This window comes from Cydia fagiglandana, chromosome 14 (assembly GCF_963556715.1).
Source record: "Cydia fagiglandana chromosome 14, ilCydFagi1.1, whole genome shotgun sequence".
NCBI classification, from domain to species: Eukaryota; Metazoa; Arthropoda; class Insecta; order Lepidoptera; family Tortricidae; genus Cydia; species Cydia fagiglandana.
The window spans coordinates 9324196-9347121 of record NC_085945.1 but is presented as its reverse complement, the minus strand read 5'-3'; the positions used below and the strand labels follow the sequence as shown (position 1 = coordinate 9347121).

The 22926-nt window shown below is 39.9% G+C and overlaps 1 pseudogene; it reads right to left on the bottom strand.

Moving 5' to 3' along the window:
• Nucleotides 1-3896: 3896 nt before the first annotated feature.
• LOC134670845 (zinc carboxypeptidase-like) lies at nucleotides 3897-20411 on the bottom strand (annotated as a pseudogene).
• Nucleotides 20412-22926: the final 2515 nt, after the last annotated feature.

Here is a 22926-nt window from a genome sequence, read left to right as displayed (position 1 = left end):
ATATACTAGTTCCGGGCAAAAAAAAAAAACATGCATATAAGGGTTAAACAATATTAATGAGCAAAAAAACAAAGGAATCAATCACGAGGCGTGACTATCAAGATGGCGCTCGAACCAGAAGTCCACTCTCACGAAAACAGCTGACATTTTTCATAATTTAAACTTTCTGAAAACTTAGAAGGCGAAGGCCGACCGTTTAACATTCGGGACTAAGACCGATTCTCCCCTCCGATACGTGAGATGATTCCCTAACGAGACTGGCCGTAGTATCCATGGAACGGATGGGTCATGTAAATGTGACATGTCAATGGCTATATTTCAACGTATTTTTAGTCTCTAAAACTACGCAAGTGTACGTAAAAAAATTGAATTTAATGACTACTAGGGCAGTCATGTAGACTTACCTGCCATGCCTGACACTGTCATAGTCGCTAGCGTGAGCGTAACTTACTTTATATACATCTAGCTCGTACTGGCATATTAGTGCGATATCTCAGTTTGAGCGCTGGTGGCCTAGCGGTGAGAGCGTGCGACTAGCAATCTGGAGGTCGCGGGTTCAAACCCCGGCTCGTACCAATGAGTTTTTCGGAACTTAAGTATGAAATATCATTTGATATTTACCAGTCGCTTTTCGGTGAAGGAAAACATCGTGAGGAAACCGGACTAATCCCAATAAGGCCTAGTTTACCCTCTGGGTTGGAAGGTCAGATGGCAGTCGCTTTCGTAAAAATTAGTGCCTACGTTAAATCATGGGATTAGTTGTCAAGCGGACCCCAGGCTCTCATGAGCTGTGGCGAAATGCCGGGATGACGCGAGGAAGAAGGAGGAGGAGATCTCAGTTTGACAATGATAAGACAGTCGTGGTACTCGTGTTAAGGCTAAAAGAAAATGATTGTTGTAACTTTTCAAAGATAATCAGCATTCAGCAAGCCGCTAGGGATGGCATACTATTACATTTCTAGACTACCGTACACGCTATAGCACAGGAGCGCCGCGACAGTATCTCGCGTGCGACTTAGTGTCGGTTGCACCAAACTGTTCGTATTGTTAAAGAGTTCGCTAAATTTTTATGTATGGAAAGTGTCATAGTAAAGCGCCGGGGCGCGCCAACTGACGTTGATAATGCAGTCTGTCAAATGTGGTTGGTGCAACTGGCACTAAGTCTGCCCGTGCCTCTCGAATTAATACCGTTAGAAATAAATCTATCTCGCCCGTGTCTATATCAATAATGAAATTTTTGCCAATAAAACTTAGTAAAGTTGACCAAGCAGATCTTGTTAGTAGAAAAAGGCGGCGTAGAATCTAGGCGCGAAGGGATCTCACAGAAAATTTGAATGTCACGCCTTTTTCTACTGACAAGATTTGCTTGACCATCTATATCTCTATCCGGTATCTGGCTGTTAAAAGGTTTCTCTTAGTATTTCATTGCACATATTCCAAGCACTGAACAATATTAATGCCTGCTTTTGACCGGAAAGCGAAACAAAGTTCTCATTTTCCCAACAAACGTTTTTCCGCAAGATTGGTTTTGCCTGACCTGTGTGCGTATCCAAGCGAGTCTAGGATCTAATACATAAAAACCGGCTAAGTGCGTGCCGGTCTCGCATAATGGGTTCCGTACCTTTATAGGACGTGAAAAAATCTGACAAGCAAAAGGGAGAACGTTCGCGACCAGGGGTCGGAAACCGGTATTTGGTCTATACAAAAATACCGGTATTATTACGTTCTTTTCCGTTCTTTGGTTTATTATTTAATTTTTAATGGGAGAATCTAATAATACAAAGTTGTTACCTAAATACATGACTTAGTCCTACGTAAAGAGCATGAAATAATTCAAAATATTGGGCTATTTCGGGGTTTTAAAAAAATAAATGTTCGCGACACTTACGTTCTTTAAAAAAAAAGATTTTTGGAAATTATTCATTGATGACTAAGTTTCACCAAAGAGAAAAGAGTGTATAGAGAGTTACTATCATGGTAAATTATGTAGCCACAGTACATTTACTGCCAGCTTTCGACAGAAGATTGAAACTGTTAGAACGCCATTTAACTTTGATCCATATTCTTTCACTGATATGTGTTAATTTGTTAAATATTGAAATTAACGCCATCTACTCGACTGTAGCCCAAAAGTCATGGTACCAACAAAGCTCGAAAAGATTGTACCATACCTTTGGCCTACTGTCGAGTAGATGGCGTTAATTTCGATATTTAGGAAATTAAGTAGCACATATCGGTGAAAGAATAAAGATAAAAGCTCAGTTTTAATCTTATATCGAAAGATGACAGTAAATTACTGTGGCTACATAATTTACTTTGACTTTGACTCTATTTCAAATTCTCTTTGGTTTCACCTCGAAAATTATGTCGCAGAGTTTTTCTACTTTTTACTTTATCTTTAAAATGTTCCACAGAGCTAACATAACCTACTTACGGATAATATACTACGCTAATAAAAATTCAAATTTCTCACAAATTATTAAACACGTTCACATGAGCCATTAATAACCGTGTGCGTCGCTGCAGTGGACTCTAATAAATCTGTGTCCGTGAACCCAGCGGGTCTGCTTCCTGAATCACTAAGCCGGAATTTAGTGTACTCTATATTACTCGAGATATCGCCATTGTCGTTGTAAAAGACGTTTTGCGGGAAATATGGCATGAAACTGTCGTGTTTTATTACGGTATTTTACTATAATAATGAACTGTATTAACATAAATGGCACATTGTGGCACACGAAAAAAATGCCAAACGTAGAGTGAAGAGACTTAGCTAAAGTAAGTTTTGCTTCCATAATTTTAGTTAGGAACTATACCTAGTAGGTAATTTTCTTGAAATTTCAGCAGCGGGCAGCAGCGTCCCTCAAATTCGGTGTACTCGACTGCGATCGCCAACCCGCCTGCCAAGCGTGGCGATTATGGCATACACCCCCCAAAAGGGGGAGGCCTATGTTCAGCAGTGGACGTCTTATGGCTGAGATGATGATGATGATGAATTTTCTTGAAATTTGTACTGGGCATACATATTTTGTGCATATAATTTGGTTTGTCGATATAGGAACCCTCTACCTGTCATTTAATATTGTCCCCGACAATCCTATGTCTGCACATTAAGGATGTATTTAAGATCATCTGATACTGATCTTATGTGGCCTGTGTTTCCATATTAATATGACACTGCGCGCAGCGCACTTTGACACGGTCTGAATTGTAAAGTCTAAGAGTGACATTCCATTTCCAACTGCAGCTGCAATACTGTTCATATTACTATGGAAATTGACAATGACAGCGACGCGTTTCCATAGTAAAATGAACAGTATTGCAGCTGCAGTTGGAAATGGAATGTCACTTTAAGGGTAACATTCCATTTCTAACCGCAGCTGCATTACTGTCAATTTTACTATGGAAATTGACAATGACAGCGACGCGTTCAGTACCGGTAGTGCAGCTGCGGTTAGAAATGGAATGTTACCATAAAATGCTAACAACATGGCCATGTAATAATTTAAGTAAGTAAATGAAACCAATTAAACTAACAATATTTTTTATGATTAATTTTTTTACAACAAATTATACAAAATTATTTCATGTTCGCCACGCTAGAACTGGACTAGTTATGGATTTAACTTTCTTACAAGGTGGCGCCGAAATACGTAAGTAAATAGACAATATTTTACTCTACGGCATATTGTTGATGATTTTGACATATGCGTTTATATGTATCAAAGCCAAAGGAGAATATTTCGGAAATAATACGTTTTGTTTTAGGTAAATGATTGTAGTTTTAATTATTAATGACATTTTGTAAAAGGCGCGTAGGTAAGTAAGACAAATATTTCCAAAAAATCTTTGCCAACGTATTTTTCCACCCTTGCCACTCACACCTTAGTCACTTTTCACACAAAAAATGACATAACCACTCCCAGAATCAGCATCATTGATGCTTTAAATGCCATTCCAGCGCTCGCCATGGCGCCAAACCGCCTCAGCTGATGGATAATATCCACGACAGAGTCCATGGTCTCCAGTCACGTGGGCAGGATCTGCCCTGGTGGGAGGAGGAAACCGTATTGGAACCGGTCTCGAAGCTCGTAGCAGTACACTATTGGGACGTGAAGGTGCTCCTTAACCCACTCGTCGGTCCCTCCTGTGGCTTTGTCTGAAACGGTTTACATACGAGACACGTGGACATTAAAAATAAACCAAGATCTAAAGTCAGCCCAATTAGATCCACAGACGACCCAGGATAGAATGGCCTGGCGAAAATTGATTAGGAGAGCCGACCCCAACTGAAATGGGGCAAGGCGAGGACAAAGAAGAAGGATCTAGTAGGCCATCTATAAAGGCGCAAGCAAAGACACTACAAAACTGTGAGACCATGGTGTGGACATTTTAGTAGTGTTACAATTAAAGAAGTTATAAATTTCATTTCATTTCATTTATTTAACATTAAACCAAAACCAAATAAACCATATACTCACATAAAACTTCTACGATGTTGCCTGTGACGTATTCTGTCCCGTATCGGACGGACAGAGCACCCATAGCACGGCGACCAACGTTCATCTGAAATTTATTTCCACATTGATTTAGTATACCTACGCATTCATTAGATTTCATCTAGCAACTTCTGGTGCTGACTGTACATTTATGGGTTGGTAAAAAACGATGGCAGGTGTGGTGAAACACGGGCCCGATAGTAAGGCACTTGTCAGTTTAACTAAGAGTAAGCTTACCGCTTCATTATAATTCGCCAGAGGTGCAGATGTGTTCCCGAAAGGCAGCAGCAGCATTTGCCCATAGGAGTGGAATGTGAGGAAAATTTCCATTTGGTCCCCAATTGCCCTCATGTATCTGGCCATGGACCCCATTTCTATCTCCGAGAATGGACCAGGACCAGCGTAGACGTCGGAGCTTGGGCTGGTGCTCGCACCATGTACTGCAGAAGAATAAGTAAATAAATATTCATCATCATATCAACCAGAGAAAGTCCACTGCTGGACATAAGCCTCCCCCAAAGAGTGCCACAATGACCGCTCTTGCGCCACCCCCATCCAGCAGACTCCCATGACCTTTACCAGGTCATCAGTCTACCTTGTGGGGGGTCTACCCACGCTGTGCTTTCCGGTACGTGGTCGCCACTCGAGAACCTTTCCGCCCCAATGGCCATCGGTTCTACGTGCAATGTCCCCTCCCAAATAAATATTACAAGACATCCGATAGAGATAGAAAACGGCAGGTCAATGTACAAAATTCTGCATCCTTAGTTTAGTTGGGAACCTAATAATTAGGAAAAACGTACCCAACCAGTTGCTATTCCAGTTTCGATTTAAATCGACTCCGATGCCTTCGCTGAAGACACGTCGGTTCTTACGCCAGAACCTTTCCTATAAAAAAAAACATTTTATTTATCCTTTTTGGATGCCTCTACAGTGAATGAACACATACATTAATGAAAAAAAAAAACATTTTATTTATCCTTTTTGGATGCCTCTACAGTGAATGAACACATACATTAATGAAAAAAAAAAACATTTTATTTATCCTTTTTGGATGCCTCTACAGTGAATGAACACATACATTAATGAATTGGACTCTGCAAACTCGTACTTCACACCATTATATGGGTGCACTAAACACCGCTTATTCGCGCTCCCATTCCAAGCGTTTTAACAGTGATATGTTATAAATTTACTTTTTTTTAATTGCCTCATTGCTTCATATTTAACTATATAAAATCAATCAATGTTCAAAATTATTTCCCATATTTTTTTCTTGTGACTTCATAGTATGGATGCAAAAATCGGCATGCCTTGTTATGTTAGGCTGCTTCCTACATCTAGATCAGCCTACATGTACGTATTAAAATTTAGTAAAAATACATACACTCTCAAAAGAAAACACGTATCCGTCAGGATTAGTAACAGGGAAAATGTGCCAGTCAAAATCTCTAGCAGCATCCATGTTTTCTTGTACAGTCAGAAGCAGATATACCTGAGCGGGCAAGGTGTCCAAGAAAACATATACACTTCAATCGTCACAAAAATAAGGACATCTAAGTTGTCATTTTAGCGTAGGCTTTCAGTTCGTCACATATATCTTAACTTCTGAGTTTTTCTTTAACACATACACCCTTATTTAATCACAATGACAATAACGGTTAGAACGTCAGTGGTAACTAAGCGCTCAAATTCAAGCTGCTGTCATTAATACCTACACTCACTGCCAATCACGTACGTCAGCAACCAGGGTGCCACCAGTTGCTAAGCAGTTGTTATTTCAATAGTAACTAAGCATCAACATTTTATCTGGTTAACTTTAAAAAAAATACTGTAGCAGCTACGAATTGACTCCTCCTTTCTTAAAGAAGTATTTTATCGTCAAGTGTCAAACTTAGACAATAAATAAGTACTTAGGTTCTACGAGAATGATCGGTTTTTTATTTTAACTGTCATAGGCGACCGTTCTTCCAAACCGTAGAGTATATTATATTTAATTATAATTGTTATAGTTAATATATTTATTTAGCCCGCTTATTGTACTAAAATAATTATACTATATAGTACTAAAATACGATGTCCGAATCGATCAAAGAAGGAAGGAGAAAATAATAGAATTGAAACTTAACACGTTCACTGTCCCAATCTGACATGTAAACCTTATGGCTTTGTAATAGAGGCTAGCCGTGGCCCCACGTGAGGAGCACGGGCAGTAAAGCATATCCAACTATGACTCCTCTCTTTATTTTGTTGGCTGGACTCATGATCCGCAAGAACGGTGCCTCCTCTTCTATAGATGTACCTATGCGATAAAACCATCACTGCCATGCATATACCTACGTAATAAGTATGCTAACTGTTGACCATAGGATTGACGAATTTTGTTTTTACAACTTAGCAGAGAGGATAGAGTATACGGAGTTATATACAGTTGTATCAGAACGAAAGGCCAAGAACCAACCCCGAAACCCCGGAAAAAAATTACTCTCCCTTAGAAAATTTCAACATCGGGCCAGAAAATGTATGAAACTTCTAATTATTTTTCCGCGTTTTCGGGGTTGGTCCCATAGTAAAAGTTGTTCAGTATGACCTAAACATTAATGGGTCTCTTTTTTGGCCTTTCGTTCTGATACATACTGTATATCTTTGAACTTATTGTTAGTAGGTATAACCTAGCAGTAAACATCAAATGGCATTCCGCACAGGAGTAGTCTAAGGAACGCTTACTGCGGGTTCAAACCTACAACGTCCTGTTAGAAAGTCGTACATACGCTACATGTGAAATATCTTCAAAAACCTAAACTTTACGAAATTATTATAATACCACAAATTAATAATAGAAATGAAACCCAAAAAAAAAACGCCTTAGTAACAGGACCACAATGTGCCTTGACAATTGGCTCTAAATTCGGCTTCAGTTAGCTTTCGCTATGTGTCACTCATTCGTTTTGATGATTCTTTTATATAAATCAAACTGAAATCAAATAGTTTGCAGTAAGTTGACTGACAGGCCCCTGTCAATGGTTGAAGAGCAAAACGTGAGATAGATGTATGTGATGACAAGACTGTACTGCTTTCGATGATTGTCAAAACGCTTTACCTGAAATTAGCATAGCTATTATTCATTCAATATACGACCATACATGTATCCTTTAAACGTCTATTTTTCCATATTGTTCAGATATATTTGACACCTTGACCGCTTAGATACCAGTGGTGTTTTGACAGCTAAGGTATCAATGATTTGGTGTAAGTGTAGAAATTAATGAATAGCGACTGTTTAGATATTTGTGACATGTTGAGCGCTCACAAGTAAATGCTACCATGACAGTCAACAACTTTTTGACAGTTTAAACGTTTACCTCTCTTTGAGCACCTGGAGTGTATAGCGACTTCTGCTGCTGACTGTACCGGACTTGTCAACAACTCATTAATAATGAAGCAAACTGTTGGTGGCGAAATCCATTCTCTGGCATGAATTCCACCTTCTATGAAGATATTTTTCTTGCCCTCTCCATGGGAGATTTTGATTCCAACTATTTCTCGACCTTCGTAAGTTTGACCCCCGATTACTTTAGTGGCAACGTTGGGAAATTGTGCGACTACGTCGTCGATCCAGGCGTAGATGTCCTCTAGACTGTAATAAGCGTCCCACGTCATGCTTCCGATGTTGTTTCTTGTGTAACGTTTTATAGTTTGCTTGTCGATATACCTGAAATAGTAAGCAAATATTATTTTGTGCTCTCTGTATAAATTACAGATTCTAAGGCGATCTTAAGTAGGTACGGTCAGCCAAGAAAGTGGTCTACCACTTTTCGACTCTATCAATCAGATGACCATTGACCATTGGTGGTAGACCATTTTCTTGGCTGACTGTACATTATATCTATTTGACTTGTGTAGCCGCCGTGCAGGTCAGGATCTCGACGACTCAAATAAAAAGCTTCGATTTGAAGTGAACTATTATAATTTCAAAAGGTACTGGTTTTACAAGGGTTCCTTGATTAAACGTTGATTTTACTGCGGCTTCCCAAAGTCCGCCGAAGTGAGGTGAGTAAGCCGGGCTAAATTTAAAGTTAATAAGATTTTCTGCCATACCTGACTGCAGCTTATCGTGATTATTTTTTAAGAAATTACTGAGCTCGTTTGATGCCCCGACAAACGAAGTCCCATTGTCGCAATACAGAGTTTGAGGCTTTCCCCGACGACTCATGAAGCGGCGGAGAGCAGCAAGGAACGACTCTGTCGTTAGACTTGTGACAAGTTCCAAGTGAAGAGCCTTGACTGAAAGACAGACAAAAACTAAAATATATGATTTAATTGTTTTGCTACCCCTACCCTTTCGGTCAGCTATCAGCACTGGTCCGGCAAAATCCATTCCCGTATGTAAAAAGGGATATTCTAATTGTGTTCTATCGGTAGGTAAGTTGCCCATAGACATTTGAAGAGGCCTAGCCTTGAACCTGATGCAGCGAACGCATTTATGGACTAAGTGGCGCGCCAGGTTTCTTCCGCCGAGCGGATAATATGTTTGCCGAATGCTTGCTAGTAAGAGTTGAGGCGGGGCGTGCAATAATGCCATATGTTGCATATCAAAGAGCAGTTTGGTAAGGTGATGCCTGCTGCACAATAAGATTGGGTGCTTAACGTCGTAACTATAGTAAGCATTATTAAGACGACCACCGACACGTATTAATTTCTGATCGTCTAAGAAGGGCGTTAACGAAAGTAGCCTACTTTTCGGCTGCAAGGGCTTGCCCAAAGATAAGAGTTTGTACTCTTCAGGAAATGATTCCTGCTGTGCCAGTTGTAGAAGTTTAGTTTTACTTGATTTTATTTCTGTGTATGTTAAATTTGATGTAATTTTATTATTTTTATTTTTGTAATTATGTATAAATCTGTAAATATATGCTACGATATGTATTAGTTTTGTAAGTTTTGAATTGTTAGTGATAAGTTTAGTTATAAGATTGTTATTTTCGTTTATGTTTGTTTGTATGTTTATATGAAGTGACACTTCTGGTAGGTTATCTGCGTTTGTATTAGGCGTTGTAGGAAATTGAATGACGGAGTGATGTAAAAAGTCTGGACCGGTCCACCATAATGTGGACATGCTGAGGTCATCAGCCTTCATTCCTCGTGACACTAGATCTGCCGGGTTCAGCTTTGAGGGTACATAGTTCCATGTTTGTTCGCGTGTACTCTCTTGAATTTCATTCACACGGTTGCGAACGAACGGTTTAAGTCTATTAGATGGCCCTGCGAGCCAGCCCAGCACGATCATAGAGTCAGACCAAAAGTAACTATGATCAACCTTCACGGTCAGAGATGAAATGACCTTTGTCCAGAGTCTTGCGCCAAGCAACGCGCCGCAAAGCTCCAGCCTTGGGATTGTGGAGGGTTTAAGGGGGGAGACCTTATTTTTTGACGCTATAAGACGAACGCAAACTGCTCCGCTACCGTCCACAGTCCTGACATAGACAGAGGTGCCGTATGCACGCTCTGACGCATCTGTGAATATATGTACTTGAACTTCTATGGGTGAGTCACTGAATACCCAGCGGTCAATTATAAGTTTATTTAAATTTGTAAGTGACGATGCAAAAGATAGAAATTCATTTTTTATGTCTAATGGGAGCTCAGAGTCCCATTCGCACTTTAACAGCCAAAGACGCTGCAATATGATTTTGGCTTCCACTATACACGGCCCGACGAGACCTAGTGGGTCAAACACTTGACTTATGACAGACAAGATATTTCTTTTTGTGATTTTATTTGGAATTTTGATATCGATAGAAAATAGAAGTTTGTCTGTTCCTGTTTGCCAGTACAGACCTAAGGTTTTACAAGGCGACGTGCTATCAAGGTTGAGGGCTTTGCTGTTATCCTCTTTATGTTCAAGAATTGATTTTAAAAGGTCAGGACAATTTGATTGCCATTTACGCAGGTTAAACTTTGCAGATTGTAACGTTGTGACTACACCCTTACTAATCTCAACCAATGATTCTCCGGAGTCGCTGCCACTGAGAAAATCGTCTACGTAAAAGTCGTGCTGTATCGCGCGTTTAACTCGGGCGTCCTGGCAGTCATCGGCAAGAGACACAAGACATTTAGTTGCAAGGTAAGGTGCGCACGCAGTCCCGTATGTGACGGTGTTCAATTTGTAGGTTTTTAAGGGATCAGAAGGATCGAACCTAAAGATGATCTGTTGTAGCGAGCGTTGAGAAGGCTGTACTAATATGGCTCGATACATTTTTTCTACGTCACTTGAGACAACATACTTATGTTGCCTGAAGCGTAATAAGATTGACAGAAGGTCATCCTGAACAGTCGGGCCAACCATTTGGATGTCATTGAAGGATTTGCCGCTAGTCGTGGAAGCCGAACCGTCATAGACGACTCTTAAACGTGTACGAGTAGTTGTGCTAGAGCGCAAAATTCCATGATGTGGAAAGAAAAATGCTTTTTCTGATGGCGCAGATGATGATGATGATGATTGATTTTCGCTCATATGACCTAAGTCGATGTACTCGCGAATAAAATCAAAATATAAGGTTTTGAAGGCAGCGTCGCGTGCGAGCCGTTTCTCCAATGCCAAGAAACGGCGCTGGGCCATTTGATATGAGTCGCCAAGTACTTCCGGTGACTCTTTTAAAGGTAATGTCACAACGAAGCGGCCATCTTGATCGCGAATGGTATTTTCTAAAAAACTTTTTTCGCACGCTTGCTCTTCATAAGACATGCAATGTGTAGAAGACACCGAGTCTAATTCCCAAAAACGAGTGAGATTAGTGTCATCATTATGTGTGATGAACGAACAAAAATAAGATTCGTTTGTGTTTTTGTTGTAGGCAGGTATGGAGCCACACACGAGCCAACCTAAAGATGATTCGCGTAATTGAGGTTTATTTTTACCTAACTTAATACGCGCGGTACCTAAGACGTCCCAAAATATTTCCGCCCCGACTAAAATATCGATAGCGGAAGGCTCATAAAATGATGGGTCTGCCAATGTGATGTCGGCAGGAATAGGTATGTTGGTAAGATCTATGCGACAAGGCGGCATAGATGTATTTATTACGTTGGCAACGTAGCAGTTTACGGTCGTCGTATAGTTACTATGAAGTGAATGAATTGTAATGTCACAAGACTCCGGACAATGTGAAAGTTGCTCATTGATACCTGTGATCGTGGCTCCCACGCTGCGTGTCGCTAGCCCAAGCTGCCCGCACAGATCCTGCGTCACGAAGTTGGTGGCAGACCCGTTGTCCAGGAGTAGACGCGCCTCACGAAGCACTCCATTCGCGTCACTCACGTGCACCAACGCTGTGGACAGTAGTCCGGAAGTCTTAGTAGGGCTAAACACTTTAGTTTGAATGTTGCCGCTAAAATGAACATCTGGCACCGGAACGTCACTGCTAGAAGACTCTTTGTCAACATGTTTATGTAAAAGAGTGTTATGTTTAAGTTTGCAGTATTTGCAATGAGATAACACACATTGCTTTTCTAAGTGTCCCGGCCTAAGACAATTCTTACATACTGAGTAACCGTTTACATTTTTTATCCTATTATCGATGTCTAATTTACGAAAAGATTCACAATTAAATAAGAAATGATCTTGCTTACAATAAGGGCAAACAATAGGTTTGCGATAAGCATTGTTTTTTGTAGCCGTAAGAGAATTATGTGTTTTTTGTGGCTCGTTATGTGAATGCAATTTATGTTTCGATGTCTTGTAACCGCTATTATTGACGTTATTATTACCAAGAGATTCGAGTAAGTCAGCCCTGTTATTTAAGAATGTAATATATTGCTGCAACGTCGGCGAGCCTGTTAAAAGGTTCCTGTGCTCTTCCCACTCACGCTTAGTTACTAGATCTAACTTCTTAGACATTATATAGATAACTAAGGTGTCCCAATGGTCGGTGGGCTCCCCTAAGGTGCCAAGCGCACGCAAATTTTTATTAGTTACGTCCACCATGTTACGTAATAAAGAGCTCGATTCGTGTTGCATCGGTTCAAGATTAAACAGGGCCTGGATGTGATTGTTAATTAAAAGGCGCGGGTTATCATACCGCTCAGAAACTAACTGCCACGCTTTATGATAGTTGTCACTGCTAAAATCAAGACTTTGAATCACAAGGGCGGCACTGCTTTTTAAAGATGCACGAAGATAGTGAAATTTGCTTATGTCATTGATAGCGGGATTATTATGAATAAGTGAAATATACGTATCTCTAAAGCCAAGGCAGGCAGGAAGTGAGGCAGATCAATCTTGGGCAGACGAACGAAGTCCTGCCGGCCGGCGCCGCTCGACGTGGAAGCCGCGGACCCGGGCCCGGGCCGACCGCCGCTCGACTGCACCGTAGGAGTCAAAAGAAGTCGAGCAGTCGAAACCAACACAAAGAACTGGCTTTCAAACTGCTCCCGCTCCGCATATGCCTCGTCGGGTTTCTCAGTTAACGCTTCAATCTCCATCTGTAAAGCGTCAAACTCTGGGTATACCGATTCTATTTTATCTAAACGACACTGTAACTCCGTTATTTGTAACTCACTTAATTGTTCACACGTTTTAGCCACATTAATGTATGTGTTAAACAAAGTTAATTTAGCTTTCAAACTGCCACGTTTCCTAACTAACTCCTTTAACGTGTCAGCCATATTGATTAAGACGTAAATTTAAAAATGCAATTACCTAATATGTGTGAACACTAACGAGTTAAAATGCAACTGACGAGAACAAAAGAAGCGGAGTAGATAAGCAGCTGCGCGCGGAATGTGATGATTTAGCAATTTTATGTTACTGAGGCGATTGATAATAAGCGATGGAGACGGCTTTTTAATATGTAATAAGATTTTAACTGCGAAGTTATATGAAGCTAAGCTATTTTATCGATATGAATTATGGTTTTAAATGTATTTAGCAATTGATTTGTATGAAAATGAATTATTTGTGCCTGATACGTATAGAGCTATTTAATTCCAAGAAAGATAGGTATAGAAGGGAAATGGAAGGAAATTGGAACGAACTCACTCTGTCTAGTCCTACGTATTCAGGTGATGCGATGTACTGGAACTGAAGTCCTCGATGTGGTGGATGTCCAACGAACGCCTCCCTTATGCCGGTAGACGCTGGGACCCCTTGCTTTCGACGTCCGTTGCGTGTTCTTCCTAAGCCGAAGAAACTGAAGACAACGAAGACGATTTTGAAGTATGGTCAAAGTCCACTTCCACGAAGAACCCGTTGTTGGTCAAATCTTCCCTTGTCTTGAAGGCTTCGAAGGACCATATGTAGCCGCCGTGCAGGTCAGGATCTCGACGACTCAAATAAAAAGCTTCGATTTGAAGTGAACTATTATAATTTCAAAAGGTACTGGTTTTACAAGGGTTCCTTGACTAAACGGTTAAATGTAAAAGTGGTGGTGGTGATTGTATGGAGGCTGATGAAAGAGTGATTTGCATAATTTGAATGTCCGAAAATAGTGGTTAAGATTTGGGTGCCTCTAATTGGCCGCGATACATAATATGTGGAGCGCTCCTATTGGTGCTTTAGAAAAAGCTTCCAAATACTAGCCGAGCCCGACGGCTGCGTTTAGTTACTGTATTATACAAATAAAGGTTGCGTTCGCAACAACTTGATTTTAAATATGTTTGAAGTCAAGTTAAATAGGACGAGAATGAACGGGTGAACCAATTTCGCTAATTATTTCTTTGGTGTTTGTTATTGTCAGATGGAGGTTCTTAAGAAAGAAAAAAATAAGACTTAAAAAAAATCAGATAGGTAGGTGAAATGAAGTTCGCCGGATCATCTAGTAAGTAAATAAGACAAATACCTAGTTAATAAATATTGTACCTACATAATACAATAATCTAAACATTAACGAAATCGCGTATAACGTTCAATTAAGCTTGTTTGGCTGCTATTGTAGGTTCATAAAGAACAAACATTTACTTATTTTACACAAAGACACGCAATGCATGCATGGTCTCTAGTAACTAATTATAATTATACCAGGGCGCCACAAATTTTGTAACATCTAAGAATAAGAATAAGAATAATTTATTTCTAAAAACAGTTACAAACATAGTTACCAGGGGCCCCCGCACTAGGTTACACCTGTATCGCGGGGAACCAATTACAGTTGTATAACAGAGTTTCGTTATCGTGTGCAGGTCATACTATTAATATCACATAACATAGTAACATTAAAACTTACATTATATACTTAAAACTAAAAATTAACAATTAACTTAGTCTAAGTCTAAGGTAAAAATTACAGTGAAGTGACACTTTGTAAAATAGCTTCTGTCTCTGTGTAACTCAGTGATTGAAGTAGCTTATAGGTAGTGTTTTTGGCCTCATTTGCAGTGCTATCTTTTAAATCACAGTGCTTGAGAATGGCGTTGTAAGTTGCTGCCTTTATGTAGTCCCCGAAACGTTTAGCAAATGCAGATGATACTTTAGGTACCGGTAGATTAAATATGCGCTTTTTAAGGAGCGAATTGTAACAAGCCAAGTGTTTAGATGATATATGGGTGATCACAACTATTTTATGCAAAAACAGTTGACGAACGGTAAGAACCTTCGCTTCAGCATAGAGATCCGATGTTGGAAAGCGAAAGGGTTTCTTAAACATTACTTTTAAAACGGAGCGTTGGGCTCTTTCAAGTTCCAGCATCGTGGTCTTGGGTGCTCCACCCCACACTGTGATGCAATAACTGATCACTGGTTGGCATAGCGCAGTGTAGACCATTTTTATCAAAGGCTTGCAAGCCGAACTGCGAAGCTTTTTAAAAATGAAAATGGATTTCCTGATTTTATCGGCGAGATTATGAATATGATGTTTAAAATCTAGTTTTTCATCTATTAATAAGCCCAGGTACTTAATGACGTGTGTACGCTGGATATGATCGCAGTCACAATGGTTAGTGGAAGAGTCATTACATAGGTGAATCTTTATCTTGGGGTCAAAAGATGGTTTCGATAATGCAGTTTTATGGAAACATATGAATTTGGTTTTGTCACTGTTTAGAGTTAGGAGATTAGTACGAAACCAATGCGCTGCAATTTTCATGCCTTGCTCTGCTGTAGCGATAACTCTTTCCCAGCTTTTGTCATTGAAAAGTATTACGGTGTCGTCAGCATAACAGATTACTTCAGAATTTGGAATATGGAGTTTTAAAATATCGTTGATATAAATTGTTGAAAAGGGTGGGGCCGAGAATGCTGCCTTGAGGAACGCCGAATTTAATAGGCTCTTCTGGACTTTTGTGTGAGTCTATTTTAACTTGCTGCCTCCTTCCAGAAAGATAGCTTTCAAACCATGACAGCGGGACGCCACGTATACCAATATTTTGCAGTTTCCGGAGGAGAATCGGAATTGATACCGAATCAAATGCCTTAGCAAGATCCAGGAAGACGCCAATGCATTTTAAATTGCTATCTAAGTAAGAAGAAACAAGGTTGACTAGAAGGGAGGTGGCGTCTTCTGTGGATCGGTTCTGTCGGAAGCCGAATTGTCTATCAGATAGGAGACCAAAGTTTTCCAGGTATTTAACGAGTCTTGAATTTACGAGCTTTTCTAGAATTTTGGAAAATGCACTGAGGAGGGATATGGGCCTGTAGTTTCCGGGAATGTCTTTAGCTCCGGCTTTGTGAATTGGGGTAACGGAAGCTGTCTTCCATTGATCAGGGAAGTAGCCTGAGCTAAGGCTAAGATTATAGATATGAGTAAGTGGCTCACTGATGGTATATATAATATATTTTAGGAGTCTATTACTAATCCCGTCTAAGCCTGGTGCACTGTGGTCCTTTAGGTGCATAATAATAATTTCAATTTCTCTGAAGTCGGTAGGCTGCATAAAGAAGGATATATTAGAGGCATCGAGTGGTTTAACTTTATTGGCAAGACTTACCTCACTTTCCCCTATTTGAGTGATTATTTGTTCAGCTAAATTTTGACCCACGGATGAAAAGAATCTGTTACAATTGCTTAAAGATTCCTCAGGGTTTGGTGTGGAGATGAGTGCGTGGGGTTGAGTGTTTGACTTGTTCATGTTGCATATGTTTTTAACGGTTTGCCAGAGCTTTCTTGTATTGGTGGAGTTTGTCGAGAGTTCGTATTTTTCATGTTGTTCCTTAAGTTTTTTCAATAGATCGTTGCAGAAATTTTTGTACCTGCTGTAAGAGAGTTGAAGGACTGCATCATTCGGAAATCGCTTTGCTTTTGCATGCAATTTGTCGCGTTGCCGAACACAACGGAACAGACCAGGTGTCATCCACGGCTTCAAGGTGAATTTGGATCTAGGAATCCTGACTTGTTTTGAGTGATTATCGATGGCGTTCCGAATAATGGTCACAAAGGAATTAGTTGCCACGTTAACATCCGCTTCATTCAACACATTTTGCCAATTTGTTGCCGAGAGCTCCTGAGCGACACTTTCATAATCGATTACGGTTTTTAATCTGCTCGGCTTAAAAGAACTAAAAGAACGCATTGCTATTTCGATGGCTGCAGCTTTATGGTCAGTTACGTTGAAGTCACAGATTAAACCAGTAACTAGTGCGTTAGTCTTAACAAATATGTGATCCAAACAGGCTTCTTGGCGCGTAGGTAAGGTAATTGCGGGTGACAGACCATGTTCAGCAAGTAAGCAAAGATAGTCTGTTGCATAAACTCGTTGGGCTAGAATATCAATGTTTATATCGCCAGCCAGGACTACCTGATTGACATGGCTAAGTGAGTTAAGGACACAATCTAGGTCTCGGAAGAAGCTGGTGGGACAATTAAAGGAAGGGGATCTGTAGAAACCTAGAATAGTAACTTTATTCGGAATTTCTGTATCTGTATCTGAATCTGTATCAATGTACCGTGGTTCGCAATAAACGATTCTATTCTACTAATTGGCTGGCAACTAATCGGAAAACACTGATTCCTTCTCATTATAAATATTACTTACTCTTGCACATTATTCATGCTGATTTCAGCATTCATATTATTTTCAGTCAATAGTTTCTGCAGATCAGCTCTATCGTCCGGACTGGCCATAACTTGCACGAAATTTGACGGATGAACCGGGTGCGTCCAGAAATCAAACCGATAGTCAGTGTCTTGAAGATCTCGCAGTAGTTTCACTTGTTCCGAATTTTCTACGTAAATTTTAAACACAGTGTAATTATCATATCTTAATTTTTCGCTTAAGGCACTGTTTGTAAGGTAAACGAGGAGTATTAAATATATTACAAGCTTAATTTTTATTAAATTCTAAACTGAATTCTTGTCAATGGAAGCCAGTATGCGTTCCCTTACTGACTCAAGGTGGTACTAACGTACCGACTATCACGTTATCATGATGATTGTATTTGTTAACTTCAGATAGTTAGATTGCTTCGGAATCTACATTCGTAATCAAATTTTTATCACCATCGATCACATTGCGGAAACCTATTGATTAATGATTAAGTTAATTAATCCCAGACATTGTATGTGACTGTGATGGTGTTATAATTATTCTTTATTTATTTTTCGTTTTAAGTTAGGTTATTTATAATATGAATATAAAAGTAAAATATAAAAACACTTACAAAACAATAAAAAAATGCATATAAACACATTATAAAAAACCTAACCTAGGGTGCCGCCGGCAGCGGGGCAGGGCCCAAGCTGCCGGTGGTCAGGGCCGCAGAGTGAGGAATCGACTTACTATACGCGTCGTGTCCAAAATTACCGCCTTCTTATTATTATTATTATTTAGGTATTCAGTAGAAACAACTGGAGAACTGTGTATATGTTTTGCAAGCAAATAAAGTGTGGTTTGCAAAAAGTTGCAAAAATTTCGGACAATTTTTGTTGTTGCAGTTTTATAAGCCAATGAATAGCATAGAAATAATTTATTCGTAAGCAAAAACACAAAATAGAAAATTATACAAACCAGAAAAACATAAATAAAGCTTTTGACATCACGCTTTGCGTTATTAATGTAAAATTTGACTACTCTATCAGGAAAAGACTTAAGGATGACTCACGATAGATCGGGCCGAGCCCGGGCCGGGGCGCCCGACATGTCATTTTCTGACGGCTAATCGGTGATCACATAGTCCTTTCCATAGAAAAAGACGCGCCGGAAGCTCCGGCCCGGCCACGGCCCGGTCTAGCGTGAGTCATCCTTTAACCCAGCCCAGTCTATCACATTGAAACGCAGCCGGCGGAAGCTTTGGTGTCCATAGTTTGGATTTACACATTTACAATTTTTAGGGTTCCGTACCCAGAGGGTAAAACGGGACCCTATTACTAAGACTTCGCTGTCCGTCCGTCCGTCCGTCCGTCCGTCTGTCACCAGGCTGTATCTCACGAACCGTGATAGCTAGACAGTTGAAATTTTCACAGATGATGTATTTCTGTTGCCGCTATAACAACAAATACTAAAAACAGAATAAAATAAAGATTTCAATGGGGCTCCCATACAACAAACGTGATTTTTGACCAAACTTAAGCAACGTCGGGAGTGGTCAGTACTTGGATGGGTAACCGTTTTTTTTTTTGCTTTTTTTTGCATTAGGGTGCGGAACCCTTCGTGCGCGAGTTCGACTCGCACTTGCCCGGTTTTTTAAAAGACAACATCTCGATTTTCCTCATTGAGCTCACGGTACCAAGTAAATCAGAGCTGCATGCCTTGAGCTCGGCTATCACAAATAGGGAAATTCAATAGACGGTTAGGTATCCGATACTCTAGATTCTAGAGTCTAGAATAACGTGTTCAATTGCAAAAGCATTCGCTATCCTACATAACTAGGTGATTTACTAAACGTTATGTAATCGCCTGTACCTAAGGTGACCGATCAAATCGGGCCCGTTTAAAAAGGTCAGAAAACTGTGTAAAGTTAGAAGAGATAAGAAAACATGTCTACTAATCATAAAACGTTAATGGCTACAATACATTATACTACTTAACTATAGGTAATATATGAAATGAAAATATTTATTTTCAGGCAACTATTGGCCCATAGACAAATACCTTAAAACTAGCATACATATATATATATATATATCTTAAAACTAAAAACACATACTTACGGATGCAGTTCGCAACCCCGCAGTGTCAAGGAGCCGGCCGCGGAACCGCGGAATTTTTTTTATCTACATAATTTTCGTGAAACTCATTGGTACAAGTCAAGATTCTAAAGGTATGCACCACATCGTCAGTTTTATTTTGAGGAACAGGTACTTAATTTTACCGTGTTGAAAATGTTGATTAACGTTGCTTCCTTTGCCCACCAGACCATCAGCTTGCTTAATTGGATAAAATTACACAGAATTTTCAACACAGTCACTTAATATAAAATGACTATTGAATATAATGCGTACTCTAAAGTCCAACCAATACTGGTCCATACAAGCATGAGTTGTGAATAGCGTCGTCTTGAAGCAAGCTTAACATATCCGGATCCAATAGTCGGCCCACGACACGGGTATTCTCTCGAGGGTCCTCCAAGAACTAGACCGGATTGCACTTGCTGTGTTCCCACTGCTAGGCCGAGCGTGTGGGAGACTAGGATTTAAACCTTGTTTTAAACAAAGATATTATTATTTTTTATAAACATAAAAAAAAAAATACGGTCCTTCCCAGACCATTAACGAAATAAATAGAAATAGTTTATTCGTGGCAAAAAAATAAGAGACAAAAAAGAGGAACAAAAAAACTTACACATAACATTACAACACTATCATAACAAGTAATATTAGACCATGGTACCATGGTATTAGCCCAGAAGGGCCAACGCTGGTCTTCCGTCCAACGCCCTCTCCGCCTCCTCCTGAATTACCTAAGTTCTGGATCGATTCGTCATCATCATAATTCTCTTGCCCTTGTCCCATTCACTTGAGGTCGGCGCAGCATGTCTATCTCTTCCATACTCTCTGTCGCCCATCATTTCATCATTCACTTGCGTTCGATTCATATCGTTCTGGATTGATTATAAGTATTTATTAGCTCGTGCTCCGTAGACCGGACAACCAACAGGCCAAGCAGGGTCTCCGCTGGCGCTCGGCTGGCAGTAGACGGTCGGGGAGGCCGATCAGTTGAGAAGGAGGCTCAACTGGACTCGGCTGGAAAGAGCTGGAAGTAGCCGCTCAAGATCGTGACAAATGGAAAATTCTTCTGCGAGTCTGACTCTAATGAGGAATAACAGGAATGAATCATCATTATTTATTAGCTCTGATAAATTCTGCGAATGGTCCCGTGATTCCGTTCTATAGAGCTATTTGCTTTTATGGCTCCTCTACACGATGGGCCCGCGCCGCCACTCCAAGGGACGCAGCCATGCGGTAGAATGAGATAGCACTTGCTCCCTCTAAAGCATAAATGCGTCCCTTGGAGTGGCCGACGTTGGCCCATCGTATAGAGGAGCTATTAGATGTGATTGTTTGTGGTCAGGAAAATTTGTCAAGTCTTCCTGAAGCTCTAGCCAAGATGGCAAAAGTAATGAGGCCGATTAAAATGTGTCGAGATGGCAAATGCTACGAGAAGTGACGTGACTATTTCCATACATTATTTAGGACGCGGATTGGACCCAAGCGGCGCGCGGCGCTGCGAGCGGCAAATCATGATCGTTCATACATTTGTGGCTCTCCAAAGAATACAAAGGAATAGAATAGAATAGAAATATTTTTATTCGTGAGCACAAACACAAAAAAGAAAATTATACAAGCAGAGAAACATAAAAAAAAACATCCATCCAGAATTCATTCATCCGTCCATCATAGAAGGGTCCCTAATGCACTTGGAGCATAAGGACCCTTCAGGACTATAACGCCACAATTGGCCGAGCGCATTGTATTGTCTCCAATCCGTGGCCTTACGTTTGGATTTAGCTCTGAATTCAACAATTTCTATGAAGGTCCTTATTGGTTTTCGTACGCTTTCAACTCGCCCGTGCTAGGTGACATATTGGAATATCACTTCTCTAGTAACAGACTACCGGATTTATTTCAGACGGATTGAAGCCTGAGATTTGAATAGCGTTTTAAATTTAAACATACTAGTACAAATAAATGTTTTAACATACCTACAGTTATTTTAGAGCACATGATGTAATACCTAAGTAAATCGTGTAGGTATTTTCTTTATATTTTCACTGAATGCGTGACGGGTTTATGTTCTTACGCTGATTGTTTATCAGTAAGCACTTTTAAACGTCATTGTTTATGTAGCAAAAAAAGAATATTGAACAAATCATAATTATAAATAAGTAGTACTATTTCGTATGATAACAAACTGTCATTATATCCCAAGCAACCAAAAAAAACAGACGAATTTTTTGAATTCTCATAGGAATGAATTGCGGGTTTTGTGTTTTCGAATAACCACGAACTTTATTTAGGAAATGAATCCGATGCCGCGATGTAATCTTCCTCTCAACTCTTGGGAATAAGTAGTGAATGTGCAACATTTTTCTTTCTTTCATATGATAAACAAAAATGTTAACAATGTCTAACTCAATTAGAGTGAGAATTTCTAATCGAGACCTAATAATTAATGCTTTATCTGATTAATATTACTTATCGCATATTTTTGAATCTTATCTTTAATTAGTATAATAAAGATAATTTACTTGTCAATCATGAGTAAATTAACATAGAGATGATAAAATATACCGATGATACCTATCTATAATATTAGTATAAATAAAACAAAATTCTACTTCATGTTATGCAATTAACGTGGCCCTGCGAGTCAGATAGGTATATCATTGTACGAATTACTTCGGAGTTTCGCATTCTGCCAAAAACTTCGTTATATTTTAGGATTCTTACAAAATTCCCACACGCGAACGTCGAATCTCAACATATAATATATATACCTTTTACAGACAGGGGCCTATATCTAAACGCTTGCCGATCGCCACAAACTGTATCTACCAGAACAAACCAGTATAAGAGTCTCAGACTACATAAAACTCTTACGGATCAAGGTAAGCTGGTTCACATGGAAGTCGTTTGATGTGTGTGCTTGTGAATCAAATAAGAATGCGACGTACTCGTATAGATATAAGCAGAATACGCGTGGAATCCAAAGGATTTCATCTATCGGCAACGACCCTTGAGAGTCCAAGATGAAATTGGATTGTCAGCTGCTACGGATCCGGGTTAGTGCGGAATTCAGTTTAAATTTCACAGAAGCTAGTGCATGGTTATGACGTCTGAAGGATTACAAATGAGTTTTGAGAGGATATGCAAAGAGCACTGATAAGTTAGCGATAGCGATGGCGCGCGGGTTCCAAAGGGATCTAGGTATATCTGAATCCCTAAAGTCTTTTCTCCTATTGATCTCCTATGGTTGAGCGAATGAACTTGACCCTTAGTCTCGTTTCCCAGTGGGGTGATGACAATCTGGTCACGTTCAATGCCTCCAAAACGCAGGCGTGTCT